The following is a 25,479-nucleotide window of genomic DNA, read 5'->3' on the forward strand; positions in this document are numbered from 1 at the left end:
TCCCCTACAGAGGATACCACCTCCCTGACTCCTCTCCTTCTAGTCCCCTACAGAGGATACCTCCTCCCGGGCTCCTCTCCTTCTAGTCCCCTACAGAGGATACCACCTCCCTGACTCCTCTCCTTCTAGTCCCCTACAGAGGATACCTCCTCCCTGCCTCCTCTCCTTCTAGTCCCCTACAGAGGATACCACCTCCCTGACTCCTCTCCTTCTAGTCCCCTACAGAGGATACCTCCTCCCTGCCTCCTCTCCTTCTAGTCCCCTACAGAGGATACCACCTCCCTGACTCCTCTCCTTCTAGTCCCCTACAGAGGATACCTCCTCCCGGGCTCCTCTCCTTCTATTTAGTTATATTTCTGTAAATGCCCAGTATTTCACTCAGGAGGAGGAGTTTAAGAGTTTAAGCAGAAACCATAAGAGGACAAAGTCCATTCATGGTCAAGAGCACGCCACTTCTCCATAATGACGTGCGACTGCTATTTATTCTGAAGGCATTGAGAATGAATCAAGTTCATTGGGAACAGTTTCTCTGTATAACAAGTCCAGGAACTAAAAGACCTTCAAGTGTTCTAAATGTTATGTTCCGGGTTCTACTCATTCCACGGAACAATAGAACAGTGCATTAATGCAGAGACGGGTCTGAAAGAAACTGCCTTCCAGTCCGCTCAGCTGCCACGTGAGGCCTGACAGCCACCAATGGAATGGAATCAAATGCTAATTCCCAGGAAGCCACATTACCACTTCCTCAGACGTCCTTCCAGGTGTTATTATATAGACATTGTGTAAGTCACTGTATAGTTGGTGTTCAATCTGTGTAACTATGCATGTCCAAAATGGCCCCCTATCACCTACATAGTGGTTGAAAGAAGGGCATTATATATTTATATTGTATTTATTCTTTTAATCCCAGGTCCCCGTCCCCACAGGAGGCCTTTTGGTAGGCCGTCATTGTAAATAAGAATTAGTTCTTAACCGACTTTCCTAGTGAAATAAAAGTGAAATATAAAACTATTTAGGGAATGGGGAACATTTAGGACACTGCCTTGCTCCCCTCACCGACTCCCATTGTGAGCTGAGGGTTCAGGACCTCATTTAATGAAAGGCTCAATTAAATGAATACAAAAGCTCAAATCGCATCACTGTAGATAAAGGGAACACTTAGACTTTTAGGCTACATCCCAATTGGCCCCCTATTCCCTATAGAACGCACCCGTAGTGCACTATGTAGGTGACAGGGTGCCATTTGGGTCACAGCCTCAGTGATTCCCTTGTCTCTTTAATTTCCTGTCCATGGGGATAACAAGTCGTCTAGAGTAACACAGACCTGCGTCACGACTTCCTCCTTACATTGGCTTCTCTATTGTGCAACAGGGGAACCTTAACGGAGGTGCACATTCACCTACTAAAAAGGTGGCCTCTTTTCTCTCCGTTCATTGATTTATTTTTCTGGGGAATTGGAACAGTTTTGAGACCTCCAAAGAACGTCATGTGTGACCCTGTTGTAGGCCACTGCAGGAAAGGGTTTTAATGCCACTTCATTGACTTCCACAAGGGACGTCATTTCTGACGACTATATTGAACCAGGACAATGGAACAGGGAAATATAGGAACTCAAAAAAGGCTAATAATCGAAAGTACTATACTTCAAAATCAAATAAAAGATTGTCGGGACTCATTGTCATCTGGAGTGGCAGGTCAATCAGCTCCTAAAGGTCAAACGCTGCTGTTAATGACATGACCTACTGAATATGGAGAAAGGTCAAAGGTTATCACACAAGAAGAAGAAGAAAAGAAACAAATGAATGCCAGCAATATTTGAATTGACAGGCCTCATTCCTACTCTCACACACACACACACACACACACACACACACACTGCAGTGCATAGAAGTGTCAGATCCAAATCCTCAGAGCCCATAAGAGCCTCAGTTGTTTTGTGCTTGGCAGTAATGAAATCCCGTCCCTCTCACTGTGCCAACTTTATTTTTGCATCGACACAGGATAAAATTTCCCCTCTGGCAAGGTTGTTCACGTCCCCGAGGTTGTTCAGGTCCCAGAGGTTGTTCAGGTCCCAGAGGTTGTTCAGGTCCCCGAGGTTGTTCAGGTCCCCGAGGTTGTTCACGTCCCCGAGGTTGTTCAGGTCCCAGAGGTTGTTCAGGTCCCAGAGGTTGTTCGCGTCCCAGAGGTTGTTCGCGTCCCAGAGGTTGTTCGCGTCCCAGAGGTGGTTCGCGTCCCAGAGGTTGTTCGCGTCCCAGAGGTTGTTCGCGTCCCAGAGGTTGTTCGCGTCCCAGAGGTTGTTCACGTCCCAGAGGTTGTTCACGTCCCAGAGGTTGTTCAGGTCCCAGAGGTTGTTCGCGTCCCAGAGGTTGTTCGCGTCCCAGAGGTTGTTCGCGTCCCAGAGGTTCTTCAGGTCCCAGAGGTTGTTCGCGTCCCCGAGGTTGTTCGCGTCCCCGAGGTTGTTCGCGTCCCCGAGGTTGTTCGCGTCCCCGAGGTTGTTCAGGTCCCAGAGGTTGTTCAGGTCCCAGAGGTTGTTCAGGTCCCAGAGGTTGTTCAGGTCCCAGAGGTTGTTCGCGTCCCAGAGGTTGTTCGCGTCCCAGAGGTTGTTCGCGTCCCAGAGGTTGTTCGCGTCCCAGAGGTTGTTCGCGTCCCAGAGGTTGTTCACGTCCCAGAGGTTGTTCACGTCCCAGAGGTTGTTCACGTCCCAGAGGTTGTTCACGTCCCCGTCCCCTGAAACACCAGGCAGTCTGGACACCCTCATCCATAGACACTTTTTCATAAACACCACCATTTTTCTAAAAATAACCCCAGCCAGAGAGCCAGTCAGCCAGCCAGAGAGCCAGTCAGTCAGCCAGAGAGCCAGTCAGTCAGCCAGAGAGCCAGTCAGTTAGCCAGCCAGCCAGCCAGAGAGCCAGTCAGTCAGCCAGAGAGCCAGTCAGTTAGCCAGCCAGCCAGCCAGAGAGCCAGTCAGCCAGCCAGAGAGCCAGTCAGCCAGCCAGAGAGCCAGCCAGAGAGCCAGTCAGTCAGCCAGAGAGCCAGTCAGTTAGCCAGCCAGCCAGCCAGAGAGCCAGTCAGCCAGCCAGACGGTAGCAGGGTAATTACAGCTATATATCATGTGGCCTCAAGCTGCAGAGCTGGTCTTTATGGATCATCATAGCAGTGCCCCTAGTTGCTTTTTAAAAGGAGCACAGAGCCTCTGGATGGAACCAGACAGGCAGAAGAGAGGTCGTCCCAAATGGCACCATATTCCCTACACAGTGCACTACTTTTGACCAGAGCCCTATTGGTAGTGTACTATGTAGGGAACAGGATACCATTTGGGACACATTCAGAGAGGGGATGGAGATGACATTTCTTTACGTTAATGATTTCCACAGATCTAGTCCTTTCTTTCACCTCTTCCCAGTCGCCGGCCGTGCTGCTGCTGATCAAATCACAGATGTGTCCCAGACGGCACCCTATATTCCCTATATAGTGCACTACTTTTTTTTACGAGAACCCTATGCGGGTTCTGTAGTGCACTATGTAGGGAATATAGGGTGCCGTCTGGGACACAGACAGAGTTAGGAACGGGAGGGGCCAGGAGTGGAGCAGCTGAGTGGGAACTGATACACATCTATCTGAAGGAATGTGTCCATCATATCCTGCCGGAAGAATGAATGTGAAAAGAGGTCAAGTGAAAACAATAGGAACTGCCTGAAGAATGAATGTGAAAAGAGGTCAAGTGAAAGCAAGAGGAACTGCCTGAAGAATGAATGTGAAAAGAGGTCAAGTGAAAACAATAGGAACTGCCTGAAGAATGAATGTGAAAAGAGGTCAAGTGAAAGCAAGAGGAACTGCCTGAAGAATGAATGTGAAAAGAGGTCAAGTGAAAACAATAGGAACTGCCTGAAGAATGAATGTGAAAAGAGGTCAAGTGAAAGCAAGAGGAACTGCCTGAAGAATGAATGTGAAAAGAGGTCAAGTGAAAGCAATAGGAACTGCGGTCTTTTAACATCGTCATTAGGTTACAAAAACGTCCACATTAATACAGCTGGTGTTTTAAACCAGGGCTCGGAAATGACATTCCCCCCCCCCAATCGTTTTGTTCTAAAACAGAACCATCATGTTTGGGGGTGAGGGCCCATCCCCCTCTTCTGACCTTTATTTAATTTAACCTTTAACCTTTATTTAATTTAACCTTTATTTAATTTAACCTTTAACCTTTATTTAATTTAACCTTTAACCTTTATTTAATTTAACCTTTAACCTTTATTTAATTTAACCTTTAACCTTTATTTAACTCGGCAAGTCAGTTAAGAACAAAATCTTCTTTACAATGACGGCCTACACCGGCCAAACTCAGACGACGCTGGGCCAATTGTGCTCCGCCCTACGGGACTCCCAATCACGGCCGGATGTGATGCAGCCTGGATTCGAACCAGGGACTGTAGTGACGCTTCAAGCACTGAGATGCAGTGTCTTAGACCTCTGCCCAACTCGGGAGCCCTTATTAATTGTGTGAAAAATGTGTCTGTTCAACCAAACAACACAAGACAACTCAGAAGGTTATTATACCACACTCACAACAATTGGTGATGTTACAACACGCCCCCCCCACGACCCTTTAACCACATACAAGAACAGGCACACGCTTGGCAGCCTATCGACCAGCAGATCCCCTGCTATGAATCAGCTCGATGTAAACACCTCACCCACACAAACCACACACCCAACACTGTGGTGATATTGCAAGTCAATACACAAGGCTCTTCATGTACAGTGTGTGTGTGTATATATATAACTCAAATCCCAGTATGAAGCCCTGCCTGATCAATGCTGTTCTATTGGGTGTTAATTATAGTCTTAATTAACACTAACCCTGGTAGACAGTACAGTGTTTAATTGGCTGGTGGTCCATCCTAGTCTTTCATCAGTTAAAACCCACAAAGTTACTGTCACAGGTACCCCCTGTGTATAGCCTCCACATTGACTCTGTACCGTAACACCCTGTATATAGCCTCCACATTGACTCTGTACCGTAACACCCTGTATATAGCCTCCACATTGACTCTGTACCGTAATACCCTGTATATAGTCTCCACATTGACTCTGTACCGTAACAACCTGTATATAGTCTCCACATTGACTCTGTACCGGTACCCCCTCTATATAGCCTCCACATTGACTCTGTACCGGTACCCCCTCTATATAGCCTCCACATTGACTCTGTACCGGTACCCCCTCTATATAGCCTCCACATTGACGCTGTACCGGTACCCCCTGTATGTAGCCTCCACATTGACTCGGTACTGGTACCCCCTCTATATAGCCTCCACATTGACTCGGTACCGGTACCCCCTCTATATAGCCTCCACATTGACTCTGTACCAGTACCCCCTGTATATAGCCTCAACATTGACTCTGTACTGGTACCCCCTGTATATAGCCTCCACATTGACTCTGTACCAGTACCCCCTCTATATAGCCTCCACATTGACTCTGTACCAGTACCCCCTGTATATAGCCTCCACATTGACTCTGTACCGGTACCCCCAGTATATAGCCTCCACATTGACTCTGTACTGGTGCCCCTGTATATAGCCTCCACATTGACTCTCTACTGGTACCCCCTGTATATAGCCTCCACATTGACTCTGTACTGGTACGCCCTGTATATAGCCTCCACATTGACTCGTAACTGGTACCCCCTGTATATAGCCTCCACATTGACTCGTAACTGGTACCCCCTGTATATAGCCTCCACATTGACTCGTAACTGGTACCCCCTGTATATAGCCTCCACATTGACTCGTAACTAGTACCCCCTGTATATAGCCTCCACATTGACTCGTAACTGGTACCCCCTGTATATAGCCTCCACATTGACTCGTAACTGGTACCCCCTGTATATAGCCTCCACATTGACTCTGTACCGGTACCCCCTGTATATAGCCTCCACATTGACTCTGTACCGGTACCCCCTGTATATAGCCTCCACATTGACTCTGTACCGGTACCCCCTGTATATAGCCTCCACATTGACTCTGTACCGGTACCCCCTGTATATAGCCTCCACATTGACTCTGTACCAGTACCCCCTGTATATATCCTCCACATTGACTCTGTACCGGTACCCCCTGTATATAGCCTCCACATTGACTCTGTACCGGTACCCCCTGTATATAGCCTCCACATTGACTCTGTACCAGTACCCTCTGTATATAGCCTCCACATTGACTCTGTACTGGTACACCCTGTATATAGCCTTGTTTTTCAGTTATTTATTTACTGTTTATTTGGTAAATACTTGTTGTATTCAGCCACTGTGAGGTCTAGTTGTATTCCTTTCACTGTGAGGTCTATTGTATTCAGCATTTCACTGTGACTGACATGTTTCAGCATTTCACTGTGAGGTCTAGTTGTTGTATTCAGCATTTCACTGTGAGGTCTGACATTTGTATTCAGCATTTCACTGTGAGGTCTGACATGTTGTTGTATACATTTCACTGTGAGGTCTGACATGTTGTTGTATTCAGCATTTCACTGTGAGGTCTGACATTTGAGCATTTCACTGTGAGGTCTGACATGTTGTATTCAGCATTTCACTCTAGCATTTCACTGTGAGGTCTGACATGTGACTTTCACTGTGAGGTCTGACATGTTGTATTCAGCATTTCACTGTGAGGTCTGACATGTTGTATTCAGCATTTCACTGTGAGGTCTGACATGTGTTGTATTCAGCATTTCACTGTGAGGTCTGACATGTTGTATTCAGCATTTCACTGTGAGGTCTGACATGTTGTATTCAGCATTTCACTGTGAGGTCTAACATGTTGTTGTATTCAGCATTTCACTGTGAGGTCTAACATGTTGTATTCAGCATTTCACCTACATGTTGTATTCAGCATTTCACTGTGAGTTGTCTGTGACATAACATGTTGTATTCAGCATTTCACTGTGAGGTCTGACATTGTTCTGTTCATTTCACTGTGAGGTCTGTTGTTGTATTCAGCATTCTCCACATTTCACTGTGTTGTTGTAGTGTCTAACATGTTGTATTCAGCATTTCACTGTGACATGTTGTATTCAGCATTTCACTGTGAGGTCTAACATGTTGTTGTATTCAGCATTTCACTGTGAGGTCTAACATGTTGTATTCAGCATCCTGTGAGGTCTAACATGTTGTTTGATTCTTTCACTGTGAGGTCTAACATGTTGTTGTAGGTATTCCACATTTGTTGACAGCATCACTGTGAGGTCTAACATGTTGTATTCACTGTGAGGTCTCATGTTGTTGTATTCATTTCACTGTGAGGTCTAACATGTTGTTGTATTCAGCATTTCACTGTGAGGTCTAACATGTTGTATTCAGCATTTCACTGTGAGGTCTAACATGTTGTTGTATTCAGCATTTCACTGTGAGGTCTATTTGTTGTATTCAGCATTTCACTGTGAGGTCTAACATGTTGTTGTATTCAGCATTTCACTGTATCTGTTGTTGTAGCCTCTGACATTGTTGTATTCAGCATTTCACTGTGAGGTCTAGTTGTTGTATTCAGCATTTCACTGTGAGTTGTATTCAGCATTTCACTGTGAGGTCTAACATGTTGTTGTATTCAGCATTTCACTGTGAGGTCTATGTTGTGTGACTGTTGTATTCAGCATTTCACTGTGAGGTCTAACATGTTGTTGTATTTCAGCATTTCACTGTGAGGTCTAACATGTTGTTGTATTCAGCATTTCACTGTGAGGTCTGACATGTTGTATTCAGCATTTCACTGTGAGGTCTGACATGTTGTATTCAGCATTTCACACATTTGTTGTATTCAGCATTTCACTGTGAGGTCTAACATGTTGTATTCAGCATTTCACTGTGAGGTCTAACATGTTGTATTCAGCATTTCACTGTGAGGTCCACATGTGCAGCATTTCACTGTGAACATGTTGTATTCAGCATTTCACTGTGAGGTCTAACATGTTGTTGTATTCAGCATTTCACTGTGAGGTCTAACATGTTGTATATTCAGCATTTCACTGTGAGGTCTAACATGTTGTTGTATTCAGCATTTCACTGTGAGGTTGACATGTTGTATTCAGTAACATGTTGTATTCAGCATTTCACTGTGAGGTCTAACATGCATTTCACTCTAACATGTTGTTGTATTCAGCATTTCACTGAGGTCTAACATGTTGTTGTATTCAGCATTTCACTGTACCCCATTTCACTGTATATTTCAGCATTTCACTGTGAGGTCTAACATGTTGTATTCAGATTTCACGTGAGGTAACATGTTGTATTCAGCATTTCACTGTGAGGTCTAACATGTTGTTGTATTCAGCATTTCACTGTGAGGTCTAACATGTTGTTGTATTCAGCATTTCACTGTGAGGTCTAACATGTTGTATTCAGCATTTCACTGTGAGGTCTAGACATGTTGTTGTATTCAGCATTTCACTGTGAGGTCTGACATGTGTTGTATTCAGCATTTCACTGTGAGGTCTAACATGTTGTATTCAGCATTTCACTGTGAGTTGTATTCAGCATTTCACTGTGAGGTCTATGTTGTATTCAGCATTTCACTGTGAGGTCTAACATGTTGTTGTATTCAGCATTTCACTGTGAGGTCTAACATGTTGTTGTATTCAGCATTTCACTGTGAGGTCTGTTGTTGTATTTTTCACTGTGAGGTCATGTATTCAGCATTTCACTGTGAGGTCTAACATGTTGTATTCAGCATTTCACTGTGAGGTCTGACATGTTGTTGTATTCAGCATTTCACTGTGAGGTCAGTTGTATTCAGCATTTCACTGTGATCTAACATTCAGCATTTCACTGTGAGGTCTGACTGTTTCACTGAGGTCAGCATTTCACTGTGAACATGTTGTTGTATTCAGCATTTCACTGTGAGGTCTAACATGTTGTATTCAGCATTTCACTGTGACATGTTGTTGTATTCAGCATTTCACTGTGAGGTCTGACATGTATTCAGCATTTCACTGTGAGGTCTAACATGTTGTTGCCATTTCACTGTGAGGTCTGACATGTTGTATTCAGCATCACTGTACTGGTTGTATTCAGCATTTCACTGTAGGTCTAACATGTTGTATTCAGCTTTCTGTGAGGTCTAACATGTTGTTGTATTCAGCATTTCACTGTGAGGTCTGAGTTGTTGTATTCAGCATTTCACTGTGATTGTTGTATTCAGCATTTCACTGTGATTCAGCATTTCACTGTATCTAATATGTTGTTCAGCAGTTATTTCATTTCACTGTGAGTTCTATTTGTTGTATTCAGCATTTCACTGTTGTTGTATTCAGCATTTCACTGTGAGGTCTAACATGTTGTTGTATTCAGCATTTCACTGTGAGGTCTGACATGTTGTTGTATTCAGCATTTCACTGTGAGGTCTAACATGTTGTTGTATTCAGCATTTCACTGTGAGGTCTGACATGTTGTATTCAGCATTTCACTGTGAGGTCTAACATGTTGTTGTATTCAGCATTTCACTGTGAGGTCTGACATGTTGTTGTATTCAGCATTTCACTGTGAGGTCTAACATGTTGTTGTATTCAGCATTTCACTGTGAGGTCTGACATGTTGTTGTATTCAGCATTTCACTGTGAGGTCTAACATGTTGTATTCAGCATTTCACTGTGAGGTCTAACATGTTGTATTCAGCATTTCACTGTGAGGTCTAACATGTTGTTTTATTCAGCATTTCACTGTGAGGTCTGACATGTTGTATTCAGCATTTCACTGTGAGGTCTGACATGTTGTATTCAGCATTTCACTGTGAGGTCTAACATGTTGTATTCAGCATTTCACTGTGAGGTCTGACATGTTGTATTCAGCATTTCACTGTGAGGTCTAACATGTTCTGACATGTTGTTGTATTCAGCATTTCACTGTGAGGTCTAACATGTTGTTGTATTCAGCATTTCACTGTGAGGTCTAACATGTTGTTGTATTCAGCATTTCACTGTGAGGTCTAACATGTTGTTGTATTCAGCATTTCACTGTGAGGTCTAACATGTTGTTGTATTCAGCATTTCACTGTGAGGTCTAACATGGTCTAACATGTTGTATTCAGCATTTCACTGTGAGGTCTAACATGTTGTTGTATTCAGCATTTCACTGTGAGGTCTAACATGTTGTATTCAGCATTTCACTGTGAGGTCTGACATGTTGTTGTATTCAGCATTTCACTGTGAGGTCTGACATGTTGTTGTATTCAGCATTTCACTGTGAGGTCTAATGTTGTATTCATGTTCTAACATGTTGTATTCAGCATTTCACTGTGAGGTCTAACATGTTGTTATTCAGCATTTCACTGTGAGGTCTAACATGTTGTTGTATTCAGCATTTCACTGTGAGGTCTAACATGTTGTATTCAGCATTTCACTGTGAGGTCTAACATGTTGTTGTATTCAGCATTTCACTGTTGTAGGTCTAACATGTTGTTGTATTCAGCATTTCACTGTGAGGTCTGACATGTTGTATTCAGCATTTCACTGTGAGGTCTAACATGTTTCACTTGTATTCAGCATTTCACTGTGAGGTCTAACATGTTGTTGTATTCAGCATTTCACTGTGAGGTCTAACATGTTGTATTCAGCATTTCACTGTGAGGTCTAACATGTTGTATTCAGCATTTCACTGTGAGGTCTAACATGTTGTTGTATTCAGCATTTCACTGTGAGGTCTGACATGTTGTTGTATTCAGCATTTCACTGTGAGTTGTCAGACACTGTTCTGTGTTGTATTCAGCATTTCACTGTGAGGTCTGACATGTTGTTGTATTCAGCATTTCACTGTCTTTCACTGTGACATGTTGTATTCAGCATTTCACTGTGAGGTCTGACATGTTGTATTCAGCATTTCACTGTGAGGTCTAACATGTTGTTGTATTCAGCATTTCACTGTGAGGTCTAACATGTTGTTGTATTCAGCATTTCACTGTGAGGTCTAACATGTTGTATTCAGTTTCACTGTGAGGTCTAACATGTTGTTGTATTCAGCATTTCACTGTGAGGTCTGACATGTTGTTGTATTCAGCATTTCACTGTGAGGTCTGACATGTTGTTGTATTCAGCATTTCACTGTGAGGTCTGACATGTTGTTGTATTCAGCATTTCACTGTGAGGTCTGACATGTTGTTGTATTCAGCATTTCACTGTGAGGTCTAACATGTTGTTGTATTCAGCATTTCACTGTGAGGTCTAACATGTTGTTGTATTCAGCATTTCACTGTGAGGTCTAACATGTTGTTGTATTCAGCATTTCACTGTGAGGTCTGACATGTTGTTGTATTCAGCATTTCACTGTGAGGTCTGACATGTTGTTGTATTCAGCATTTCACTGTGAGGTCTGACATGTTGTTGTATTCAGCATTTCACTGTGAGGTCTGACATGTTGTTGTATTCAGCATTTCACTGTGAGGTCTAACATGTTGTATTCAGCATTTCACTGTGAGGTCTAACATGTTGTTGTATTCAGCATTTCACTGTGAGGTCTGACATGTTGTTGTATTCAGCATTTCACTGTGAGGTCTAACATGTTGTTGTATTCAGCATTTCACTGTGAGGTCTAATGTTGTTGTATTCATTTCACTGTTCTAACATGTTGTATTCAGCATTTCACTGTGAGGTCTGACATGTTGTTGTATTCAGCATTTCACTGTGAGGTCTGACATGTTGTTGTATTCAGCATTTCACTGTGAGGTCTGACATGTTGTTGTATTCAGCATTTCACTGTGAGGTCTAACATGTTGTATTCAGCATTTCACTGTGAGGTCTAACATGTTGTTGTATTCAGCATTTCACTGTGAGGTCTAACATGTTGTATTCAGCATTTCACTGTGAGGTCTGACATGTTGTTGTATTCAGCATTTCACTGTGAGGTCTGACATGTTGTTGTATTCAGCATTTCACTGTGAGGTCTGACATGTTGTTGTATTCAGCATTTCACTGTGAGGTCTGACATGTTGTATTCAGCATTTCACTGTGAGGTCTGACATGTTGTTGTATTCAGCATTTCACTGTGAGGTCTAACATGTTGTATTCAGCATTTCACTGTGAGGTCTAACATGTTGTATTCAGCATTTCACTGTGAGGTCTAACATGTTGTTGTATTCAGCATTTCACTGTGAGGTCTAACATGTTGTATTCAGCATTTCACTGTGAGGTCTAACATGTTGTTGTATTCAGCATTTCACTGTGAGGTCTGACATGTTGTATTCAGTTTCACTGTGAGGTCTGACATGCATTTCACTGTGAGGTCTGACATGTTGTTGTATTCAGCATTTCACTGTGAGGTCTGACATGTTGTTGTATTCAGCATTTCACTGTGAGGTCTAACATGTTGTTGTATTCAGCATTTCACTGTGAGGTCTAACATGTTGTTGTATTCAGCATTTCACTGTGAGGTCTATTCACATGTTGTTGTTGTATTCAGCATTTCACTGTGAGGTCTAACATGTTGTTTCAGCATTTCACTGTGAGTATTCAGCATTTCACTGTGAGGTCTGACATGTTGTTGTATTCAGCATTTCACTGTGAGGTCTAACATGTTGTATTCAGCATTTCACTGTGAGGTCTAACATGTTGTTGTATTCAGCATTTCACTGTGAGGTCTAACATGTTGTTGTATTCAGCATTTCACTGTGAGGTCTAACATGTTGTTGTATTCAGCATTTCAGCATTTCACTGAGGTCTAACATGTTGTATTCAGCATTTCACTGTGAGGTCTAACATGTTGTTGTATTCAGCATTTCACTGTGAGGTCTAACATGTTGTATTCAGCATTTCACTGTGAGGTCTGACATGTTGTTGTATTCAGCATTTCACTGTGAGGTCTGACATGTTGTTGTATTCAGCATTTCACTGTGAGGTCTAACATGTTGTATTCAGCATTTCACTGTGAGGTCTAACATGTTGTTGTATTCAGCATTTCACTGTGAGGTCTGACATGTTGTTGTATTCAGCATTTCACTGTGAGGTCTAACATGTTGTATTCAGCATTTCACTGTGAGGTCTAACATGTTGTTGTATTCAGCATTTCACTGTGAGGTCTAACATGTTTCACTGTGAGGTCTCATGTTGTTGTATTTCACTGTGAGGTCTAACATGTTGTATTCAGCATTTCACTGTGAGGTCTGACATGTTGTTGTATTCAGCATTTCACTGTGAGGTCTAACATGTTGTTGTATTCAGCATTTCACTGTGAGGTCTAACATGTTGTTGTATTCAGCATTTCACTGTGAGGTCTAACATGTTGTTGTATTCAGCATTTCACTGTGAGGTCTAACATGTTTGTATTCAGCATTTCACTGTGAGGTCTAACATGTTGTTGTATTCAGCATTTCACTGTGAGGTCTAACATGTTGTTGTATTCAGCATTTCACTGTGAGGTCTGACATGTTGTTGTATTCAGCATTTCACTGTGAGGTCTAACATGTTGTTGTATTCAGCATTTCACTGTGAGGTCTGACATGTGACATGTTGTTGTATTCAGCATTTCACTGTGAGGTCTAACATGTTGTTGTATTCAGCATTTCACTGTGAGGTCTAACATGTTGTTGTGTTCAGCATTTCACTGTGAGGTCTGACATGGTTGTATTCAGCATTTCACTGTGAGGTCTGACATGTTGTATTCAGCATTTCACTGTGAGGTCTGACATGTTGTTGTATTCAGCATTTCACTGTGAGGTCTAACATGTTGTTGTATTCAGCATTTCACTGTGAGGTCTAACATGTTGTATTCAGCATTTCACTGTGAGGTCTGATTCATTTCACTGTGAGGTCTAACATTTGTATTCAGCATTTCACTGTGAGGTCTAACATGTTGTTGTATTCAGCATTTCACTGTGAGGTCTGAACATGTTGTTGTATTCAGCATTTCACTGTGAGGTCTAACATGTTGTTGTATTCAGCATTTCACTGTGAGGTCTAACATGTTGTATTCAGCATTTCACTGTGAGGTCTGACATGTTGTTGTATTCAGCATTTCACTGTGAGGTCTAACATGTTGTTGTATTCAGCTATTTCACTGTGAGGTCTAACATGTTGTATTCAGCATTTCACTGTGAGGTCTAACATGTTGTATTCAGCATTTCACTGTGAGGTCTAACATGTTGTATTCAGCATTTCACTGTGAGGTCTAACATGTTGTTGTATTCAGCATTTCACTGTGAGGTCTAACATGTTGTATTCAGCATTTCACTGTGAGGTCTGACATGTTGTTGTATTCAGCATTTCACTGTGAGGTCTAACATGTTGTTGTATTCAGCATTTCACTGTGAGGTCTAACATGTTGTTGTATTCAGCATTTCACTGTGAGGTCTAACATGTTGTATTCAGCATTTCACTGTGAGGTCTAACATGTTGTTGTATTCAGCATTTCACTGTGAGGTCTAACATGTTGTTGTATTCAGCATTTCACTGTGAGGTCTAACATGTTGTATTCAGCATTTCACTGTGAGGTCTGACATGTTGTTGTATTCAGCATTTCACTGTGAGGTCTAACATGTTGTTGTATTCAGCATTTCACTGTGAGGTCTGACATGTTGTTGTATTCAGCATTTCACTGTGAGGTCTGACATGTTGTTGTATTCAGCATTTCACTGTGAGGTCTAACATGTTGTTGTATTCAGCATTTCACTGTGAGGTCTGAACATGTTGTTGTTGTTGTTCAGCATTTCACTGTGAGGTCTAACATGTTGTTGTATTCAGCATTTCACTGTGAGGTCTAACATGTTGTTGTATTCAGCATTTCACTGTGAGGTCTGACATGTTGTTGTATTTCAGCTGACATTTCACTTTCACTGTGAGGTCTAACATGTTGTTGTATTCAGCATTTCACTGTGAGGTCTTCAGCATTTCATGTTCTAACATGTTGTATTCAGCATTTCACTGTGAGGTCTAACATGTTGTTGTATTCAGCATTTCACTGTGAGGTCTAACATGTTGTATTCAGCATTTCACTGTGAGGTCTAACATGTTGTATTCAGCATTTCACTGTGAGGTCTAACATGTTGCATTTCACTGTAGGTCTCATGTTGTTGTATTCATTTCACTGTGAGGTCTAACATGTTGTATTCAGCATTTCACTGTGAGGTCTAACATGTTGTTGTATTCAGCATTTCACTGTGAGGTCTAACATGTTGTTGTATTCAGCATTTCACTGTGAGGTCTGACATGTTGTTGTATTCAGCATTTCACTGTGAGGTCTGACATGTTGTTTCACTGTGATTCAGCATTTCACTGTGAGGTCTGACATGTTGTATTCAGCATTTCACTGTGAGGTCTTTCAACATGTTGTTGTATTCAGCATTTCACTGTGAGGTCTAACATGTTGTATTCAGCATTTCACTGTGAGGTCTAACATGTTGTATTCAGCATTTCACTGTGAGGTCTAACATGTTGTTGTATTCAGCATTTCACTGTGAGGTCTAACATGTTGTTGTATTTTCAGCATGTTCAGCATTTCACTGTGAGGTCTGACATGTTTTGTATTCAGCATTTCACTGTGAGGTCTAACATGTTGTTGTATTCAGCATTTCACTGTGAGGTCTAACATGTTGTTGTATTCAGCATTTCACTGTGAGGTCTGACATGTTGTTGTATTCAGCATTTCACTGTGAGGTCTGACATGTTGTTGTATTCAGCATTTCACTGTGAGGTCTGACATGTTGTTGTATTCAGCATTTCACTGTGAGGTCTAACATGTTGTTGTATTCAGCATTTCACTGTGAGGTCTAACATGTTTGTATTCAGCATTTCACTGTGAGGTCTAACATGTTGTTGTTTCATTCAGTTGTTGTATTCATTTCACTGTGAGGTCTGACATGTTGTTGTATTCAGCATTTCACTGTGAGGTCTGACATGTTGTTGTATTCAGCATTTCACTGTGAGGTCTGACATGTTTTATTCAGCATTTCACTGTGAGGTCTAACATGTTGTTGTATTCAGCATTTCACTGTGAGGTCTAACATGTTGTATTCAGCATTTCACTGTGAGGTCTAACATGTTGTATTCAGCATTTCACTGTGAGGTCTAACATGTTGTTGTATTCAGCATTTCACTGTGAGGTCTAACATGTTGTTGTATTCAGCATTTCACTGTGAGGTCTGACATGTTGTATTCAGCATTTCACTGTGAGGTCTGACATGTTGTTGTGGAAAAGAATGCTCACGTTCATGGCTTCTTTCCCAAGTGGCACACTATTCCCATATAGTGCACTACTTTTGACCAGGGCCCATTAGGCTTATGTAGGCAAAAAGGGTGCCATTTGGGATGTTGTTGACCATTTTGTGTTGTTAACCATATAACCCCACACTCCTCTGAATTATGTCCCCTGTAGATAACCATATAACCCCACACTCCTCTGAATCATGTCCCCTGTAGATAACCATATAACCCCACACTCCTCTGAATCATGTCCCCTGTTGGGAGATAACCATATAACCCCACACTCCTCTGAATTTGTGTCCCCTGTAGATAACCATATAGACACACTAAAAGGTGAGTTCTCTGAATTATGTCCCCTGTAGATAACCATATAACTCACTCTGAATCATGTCCCCTGTAGATAACCATATATAACCCCACACTCCTCTGAATCATGTCCCCTGTAGATAACCATATAACCCCCACACTCCTCTGAATCATGTTCCCTGTAGATAACCATATAACCCCACACATCCTCTGAATCATGTCCCCTGTAGATAACCATATAACCCCCACACTCCTCTGAATCATGTCCCCCACACCTGAATATTTGTTCTCACCCTGTATAACACCATATAACCCCCCCATTTACACTCCTCTGAATCATGTTCCCTGTAGATAACCATATAACCCCCACACTCCTCTGAATCATGTCCCCTGTAGATAACCATATAACCCCCACACTCCTCTGAATCATGTCCCCTGTAGATAACCATATAACCCCACACTCCTCTGAATTATGTTCCCTGTAGATAACCATATAACCCCCACACCCTCTGAATCATGTCCCCTGTAGATAACCATATAACCCCACACTCCTCTGAATTATGTCCCCTGTAGATAACCATATAACCCCCACACTCCTCTGAATTATGTCCCCTGTAGATAACCATATAACCCCCACACTCCTCTGAATTATGTCCCCTGTAGATCACATCCTCAGGTCATTCACTGCCCTGGCAACACAATACAAAGTGAACTCATTTTCTGTGGGATTAAATTGGTATTCATGACGGATTATTACTGGGGGGGAAATACTGCTTAAACCCTCTAAAACCCTCACTGACTGGAAAGAGAAAATAAAACTTGTGAGGGGCGGGGGCACACACACACACACACACAGAAACACAAACACACACACAGAAACACACACACACACAGAGAAACACACACACACACAGAAACACACACACACACAGAAACACACACACACAGAAACACACACACACAGAAACACACACACACAGAAACACACACACACACACACACACACACACACACACACACAAACAGAAACACACACACACACACACACATTTGTTCACATAAAGAGTTGGGCTGTTGGGACTCACAGACACCTCTATTCTATACACATAAAGAGTTGGGCTGTTTTGTTCTACATATAAAGGACTACAGACACCTCTATTCCTAAAATTTGTTCTACATATAAAGAGTTGGGCTTTGGGACTTCCAAAAGGTATTTGTTCTATATAAAGAGTTGGGCTGTTGGGACTACAGATTTCACCTCTATTCCTAAAATGTATTTGTTCTACATTTAAAGAGTTGGGCTGTTGGGACTAACCTCTATTCCTAAAAGGTATTTGTTCTACATATAAAGAGTTGGGCTGTTGGGAGGTATTTGTTCACTGTGAGATTTGTTGGACTACAGACACCTCTATTCCTAAAAGGTATTTGTTCTACATATAAAGAGTTGGGCTGTTGGGACTACAGACACCTCTATTCCTAAAAGGTATTTGTTCTACATATAAAGAGTTGGGCTGTTGGGACTACAGACACCTCTATTCCTAAAAGGTATTTGTTCTACATTTAAAGAGTTGGGCTGTTGGACTACAGACACCTCTATTCCTAAAAGGTATTTGTTCTACATATAAAAAGTTGGACTACAGACACCTCTATTCCTAAAAGGTATTTGTTCTACATATAAAGAGTTGGGCTGTTGGACTACAGACACCTCTATTCCTAAAAGGTATTTGTTCCACATGTAAAGAGTTGGACTACAGACACCTCTATTCCTAAAAGGTATTTGTTCTACATTTAAAGAGTTGGGCTGTTGGACTACAGACACCTCTATTCCTAAAAGGTATTTGTTCCTGTTGGGACATGGTAAAGAGTTGGGCTGTTGGGACTACAGACACCTCTATTCCATAAAAGGTATTTGTTCTACAGACACCTATTCCTAAAGAGTTGGGCTGTTGGGACTACAGACACCTCTATTCCTAAAAGGTATTTGTTCTACATATAAAGAGTTGGGCTGTTGGGACTACAGACACCTCTATTCCTAAAAGGTATTTGTTCTACATATAAAGAGTTGGGCTGTTGGACTACAGACACCTCTATTCCTAAAAGGTATTTGTTCTACATATAAAGAGTTGGGCACCTGTTGGGACTACAGACACCTCTATTCCTAAAAGGTATTTGTTCTACATATAAAGAGTTGGGCTGTTGGACTACAGACACCTCTATTCCTAAAAGGTATTTGTTCTGTTGGGACATATAAAGAGTTGGGCTGTTGGGACTACAGACACCTCTATTCCTAAAAGGTATTTGTTTGGACTACAGACACCTGTAAAGAGTTGGACTACAGACACCTCTATTCCTAAAAGGTATTTGTTCTACATATAAAGAGTTGGGCTGTTGGGACTACAGACACCTCTATTCCTAAAAGGTATTTGTTCTACATATAAAGAGTTGGGCTGTTGGACTACAGACACCTCTATTCCTAAAAGGTATTTGTTCTACATATAAAGAGTTGGGCTGTTGGGACTACAGACACCTCTATTCCTAAAAGGTATTTGTTCTACATATAAAGAGTTGGGCTGTTGGGACTACAGACACCTCTATTCCTAAAAGGTATTTGTTCCACATTGGTCATGGCGTAAGTGAAGAATGGAATGTTGTTGCTGATTTGACTTTATTGGGAGAAGTAAACCCACATGGACCCGGAACAGTGCAGGACCCCTCAGATCCCATAACCACCACAGCTAGTGGGAGGCAGAATGCTCCTAACACTGTGGTTATTCCTGCTCTCTCTCTCCAGACACACAGACAGAGGCAATGAGAGGTCAAGCGTATGTGCTTGCTTGCGTGCATGTGTCACTCCGTGTAGTGCCTAGGACAGCTAGTTGGTACATTCCCAAATTATTTCCTCCTGGGGCCACAGGGGAGGGCAAGAGGGGGATGGGATGGGAGCAGGGGAGGGAGGAGGGGGTTGGGGTGGGAGCAGGGGAGGGGGGAGGGGAGGGGAAGAGGGGGTTGGGGTGGGAGCAGGGGAGTTGGCAGGGGTAGGGAAGGGCAGAGGAGAAGACGGGGTGGGGAGGTTGGGCTTGTTGTATTCAGCAGACACCTTCATGTGAAAGTAGTATAAAGCTAGTTGGGTCTGACATGTTGGAGGAGAGGAATGGAGAGGAGAGGAATGGAGAAGAAAGGAATGGAGAAGAGAAGAATGGAGAAGAGAAGAATGGAGAAGAGAATGGAGAAGAAAATGAATGGAGAAGAGAAGAATGGAGAGAGAGGAATGGAGAAGAAAGAATGGAGAAGAGAAGAATGGAGAAGAGAAGAATGGAGAAGAGAAGAACGGAGAAGAGAAGAATGGAGAGGAGAGAATGGAGAGGAGAGGAATGGAGAAGAAAGGAATGGAGAAGAGACGAATGGAGAGGAGAGAAGAATGGAGAAGAGAAGAATGGAGAAGAGAAGAATGGAGAAGAGAAGAATGGAGAAGAGAATAATGGAGAGGAATGGAGAAGAGAGGAATGGAGAAGAGAGGAATGGAGAAGAGAGGAATGGAGAAGAGAAGAATGGAGAGGAGAGGAGAGGAATGGAGAGGAGAGTAATGGAGAGGAATGGAGAGGAGAGGAATGGAGAAGAGAGAAGAATGGAGCGGAGAGGAATGGAGAGGAGAAGAATGGAGAGGAGAGGAATGGAGAGGAGAGGAATGGAGAGGAGAGGAATGGAGAGGAATGGAGAGGAGAAGAATGGAGAGGAGAGGAATGGAGAGGAGAAGAATGGAGAGGAGAGGAATGGAGAGGAGAAGAATGGAGAGGAGAAGAATGGAGAGGAGAGGAATGGAGAGGAGAAGAATGGAGAGGAGAAGAATGGAGAGAATGGAATGGAGAGAGAGAATGGAGAGGAGAGGAATGGAGAGGAGAGGAATGGAGAGGAATGAGAGAGAATGGAGAAGAGAGGAATGGAGAAGAGAGGAATGGAGAAGAGAAGAATGGAGAGGAATGAATGAGAGGAGAAGAATGGAGAGGAGAGGAATGGAGAGGAGAAGAATGGAGAGGAGAGGAATGGAGAGGAGAGAGAATGGAGAGGAGAGGAATGGAGAGAGGAATGGAGAAGAGAGGAATGGAGAGGAGAGGAATGGATAGGAGAAGAATGGAGAGGAGAAGAATGGAGAGGAGAGCGCCAGCCAGCAGTGTCTCCAGGGTCACACCAAGTACTGTGGTCACACCAAGTACTGTGGTCAAACCAAGGACTGTGGTCAGACCAAGGACTGTGGTCAACTCTGGTCCTGCTTTTCTCTTCCTTTTGACAATTTAGTAATTTAGCAGACTCTCTTATCCAAAGTCACTACAGTAGTGAGTCATTTAGCAGACTCTCTTATCCAAAGTCACTACAGTAGTGAGTCATTTAGCAGACTCTCTTATCCAGAGTAACTACAGTAGTGAGTCATTTAGCAGACTCTCTTATCCAGAGTCACTACAGTAGTGAGTCATTCAGCAGACTCTCTTATCCAGAGTCACTACAGTAGTGAGTCATTTAGCAGACTCTCTTATCCAGAGTCACTACAGTAGTGAGTCATTCAGCAGATTCTCTTATCCAGAGTCACTACAGTAGTGAGTCATTTAGCAGACTCTCTTATCCAGAGTAACTACAGTAGTGAGTCATTTAGCAGACTCTCTTATCCAGAGTCACTACAGTAGTGAGTCATTCAGCAGACTCTCTTATCCAGAGTCACTACAGTAGTGAGTCATTTAGCAGACTTTCTTATCCAGAGTCACTACAGTAGGGAGTCATTTAGCAGACTCTCTTATCCAGAGTAACTACAGTAGTGAGTCATTTAGCAGACACTCTTATCCAGAGTCACTACAGTAGTGAGTCATTCAGCAGACTCTCTTATCCAGAGTCACTACAGTAGTGAGTCATTTAGCAGACTCTCTTATCCAGAGTCACTACAGTAGTGAGTCATTCAGCAGACTCTCTTATCCAGAGTCACTACAGTAGTGAGTCATTTAGCAGACTCTCTTATCCAGAGTCACTACAGTAGTATATGATATGTTGTGACTTCCAGTTTGTACTCTATGCTTTATATCCAAGACTGCATCTTTAAGGTAAATTACTCACTACTGTAGTGACTCTGGATAAGAGAGTCTGCTAAATGACTCACTACTGTAGTGACTCTGGATAAGAGAGTCTGCTAAATGACTCACTACTGTAGTGACTCTGGATAAGAGAGTCTGCTGAATGACTCACTACTGTAGTGACTCTGGATAAGAGAGTCTGCTAAATGACTCACTACTGTAGTGACTCTGGATAAGAGAGTCTGCTAAATGACTCCCTACTGTAGTGACTCTGGATAAGAGAGTCTGCTGAATGACTCACTACTGTAGTGACTCTGGATAAGAGAGTCTGCTAAATGACTCCCTACTGTAGTGACTATGGATAAGAGAGTCTGCTAAATGACTCCCTACTGTAGTGACTCTGGATAAGAGAGTCAAACCCCACTGTCCTCTACCCAGTAGACAGGTTCAATATGATCTGAGTATCAAACCTGAGTATCAAAATATAGGGAATATGACTCTGGTCTAAAGTAGTGCACTATATAGGGAATAGGACTCTGGTCTAAAGTAGTGCACTATATAGGGAATAGGACTCTGGTCTAAAGTAGTGCACTATATAGGGAATAGGGAACCATTTGGGATGCAGACAGCTGAGAGACGTTACTAAATGGAGGGCAGTACAGTACAGCGTCCCAAAGCTCACCTGGTTGCTCCTGCACCTGTCTCACACTCCTGCACCTGTCTCACACTCCTGCACCTGTCTCACACTCCTGCCCCTCAGAGATCCAGGAGATCCAGTCCAAATAAAGGCTTTCCGTGGAGTAGACTGGCTACTAGAAATATTACCGTTGGCATTGGCATGTGAAAGTCTGAGAATAAGGAATAAAAACAACACTTCTCTCAACTCTCTCTCTCTCTCCTCTCCCCCCCCATCCCTCCTCTGCTCTGACTGAGTAGTCTAAGAACTGAGGCCCTTTCATGGCTCGGTGGTAAAGCTGAGCAGCACCTCGGGGCCTGTGTCCCAAATGGCACCCCTATTCCCTACACAGTTCACTACTTATAAAGGGAATAGTGTGCCATATGGGAAACACGCCGGCTGTATAAGAACCTGCGTCTCTAGCAGTCATCCAGGAGGGTGTACAGTACCTTGCAAAAGTATTCATCCCCCTTGTCAGTGTTTCTATTGTGTTGCATTACAACCTGTCATTTAAATGGGTTTTTATTCTTTGGATTTCATGTAATGGACATGTGCATTATAGTCCAAATTGGTGAAGTGAAATTTAAAAAATTATATGTTCCAAGAAATGATAAAAAATAAAACCACTGAAAAGTGGTGGGTGCGTATGTATTCATCATGAAGCACCTACATTTTTATTTATGTATTTATTTCACCTGTATTTATCCAGGTAGGTTAGTTGAGAACTTGTTCTCATTTACAACTGTGCCCTGGCTAAGATAAAGCACAGCAGTGCGACACAAACAACAACACAGAGTCACACATGGAATATACAAACATACAGTCAATAATACAATAGAAAAAAAATCTATGTACAGTGTGTACAAATGAGGTAGGATAAGGGAGGTATGGCAATCAATAGGCAATAGGAGTATCTGTCCATAGGACCACTTTAAGCCGTACACTCCACAGAGCTGGCTGGACAGAAAAAAAGCCATTGCTTAAAGAAAAAAATAAGCAAACACGTTTGGTGTTCGCCAAAAGGCAAGTGGGAGACTCCCCAAACATATGGAAGAAGGTACTGTGGTCAGATGAGACTAAAATTGAGCTTTTGGCCATAAAAGAAAACGCTATGTCTGGCGCAAACACAACACCACCCATCACCCCGAGAACCCCATCCCCACAGTGAAGCATGGTGGTGGCAGCATCATGCTGTGGGATGTTTTTCCATCGACAGGGACTGGGAAACTGGTCAGAATTTAAGGAATGATGGATGGCGCTAAATACAGAGATATTCTTGAGGGAAACCTGTTTCAGTCTAACAGAGATTTGAGGCTTGGACGGAGGTTCACCTTCCAGAAAGTCAATGACCCAAAGCATACTGCTAAAGCAACACTCTAGTGATTTAAGGGGAAACATTTTTTATGTCTTGGAATGGCCTAGTCAAAGCCAAGACCTCAATCCAATTGAGAATCTGTGGTATGACTTAAAGATTGCTGTACACCAGCAGAACCCATCCAACTTGAAGGAATTGGAGCAGTTTTGCCTAGAAGAATGGGCAAAAATCCCAGTGGCTAGATGTGCCAAGCTTATAGAGACATACCCCAAGAGACAGCTGTAATTGCTGCAAAAGGTGGCTATTGACTTTGGGGGGGTGAATAGTTATGCTGGTCTGTTTTCTTGTTTTATTTATTGTTTGTTTCACAACAAAAAATATTTTGCATCTTCAAAGTGGTAGGCATGTTGTGTACATCAAATGGTACAAATCCCCCCAAAATCCATTTTAATTCCAGGTTTTGTAGGCAATAAAATAGGAAAAATGGAAAGGGGGGTGAACACTTTCGCAAGCCACTGTAGGTACATAGCTTTACCTACAGCAGTCATCCAGGAGGGTAAGGGTACATAGCTTTACCTACAGCAGTCATCCAGGAGGGTAAGGGTACATAGCTGTACCTACAGCAGTCATCCAGGAGGGTATAGGTACATAGCTTTACAGCCAATGTTTTCCTTGGCCACCAGAGGCTCTACCAATTGTGATTAGCCCACTTATGTCAAGGAGGCAACCTAATAGGACAGCTACTGCAAATCCTAGAGGTCCTTCCAATTACAGGAAGTTCGTATGATAACGCTTAAAATGTGTCTCAAATTGCAACCTACTCTCTATGTAGTACACTAATATGTGCCCTGATGATCAAAGGGGATAGGATGAATCAACACAGGTTCAGAGAGTAATGCTTAGACTACTGGTGTAGTGGGGGATGAATCAACACAGGTTCAGAGAGTAATGCTTAGACTACTGGTGTAGTGGGGGATGAATCAACACAGGTTCAGAGAGTAATATTTAGACTACTGGTGTAGTGGGGGATGAATCAACACAGGTTCAGAGAGTAATGTTTAGACTACTGGTGTAGTGGGGGATGAATCAACAGGTTCAGGGAGTAATGTTTAGACTACTGGTGTAGTGGGGGATGAATCAACACAGGTTCAGGGAGTAATGTTTAGACTACTGGTGTAGTGGGGGATGAATCAACAGGTTCAGGGAGTAATGTTTAGACTACTGGTGTAGTGGGGGATGAATCATCACAGGTTCAGGGAGTAATGTTTAGACTACTGGTGTAGTGGGGGATGAATCAACAGGTTCAGGGAGTAATGTTTAGACTACTGGTGTAGTGGGGGATGAATCAACACAGGTTCAGGGAGTAATGTTTAGACTACTGGTGTAGTGGGGGATGAATCAACAGGTTCAGGGAGTAATGTTTAGACTACTGGTGTAGTGGGGGATGAATCAACACAGGTTCAGGGAGTAATGTTTAGACGACTGGTGTAGTGGGGGATGAATCAACAGGTTCAGGGAGTAATGTTTAGACTACTGGTGTAGTGGGGGATGAATCAACAGGTTCAGAGAGTAATGTTTAGACTACTGGTGTAGTGGGGGATGAATCAACACAGGTTCAGGGAGTAATGTTTAGACGACTGGTGTAGTGGGGGATGAATCAACAGGTTCAGGGAGTGTAATGTGTAGTGGAGAATGAATCAACACAGAATCCCTCCCTCTCGCTCCTTCCCTCTCTCCGTGTCCCTGTCCCACACTCCCTCTCTCTCTGTCCCTCACTCCCCCTGTCCTGCTCTGTCTCTCTCCCCCTCTCCTGTCCATCAGTTAGTTTTGTGATGGTCCCTTTAACTTGGTCCAACTTAGTGGCTCTAGCCCAATCCCTCCCTCCTTCCTCTTCCTGATGACGTCCATTACCTAACCTCAAAAAACCTGCTCACAACATTCTCCCGATTCTGAAAATATTT

At 42.8% G+C, this 25,479-nt stretch overlaps 1 protein-coding gene across 3 annotated transcripts in view; it reads right to left on the bottom strand.

Annotated features, from left to right (window-relative positions):
• pald1a (phosphatase domain containing paladin 1a) overlaps positions 1-25,479 on the bottom strand; it is a 174,798-nt gene that overhangs the window by 33,914 nt on the left and 115,405 nt on the right. The window lies entirely within an intron of this gene.

This window comes from Oncorhynchus nerka, linkage group LG10 (assembly GCF_034236695.1).
Source record: "Oncorhynchus nerka isolate Pitt River linkage group LG10, Oner_Uvic_2.0, whole genome shotgun sequence".
Classification (NCBI taxonomy): Eukaryota; Metazoa; Chordata; class Actinopteri; order Salmoniformes; family Salmonidae; genus Oncorhynchus; species Oncorhynchus nerka.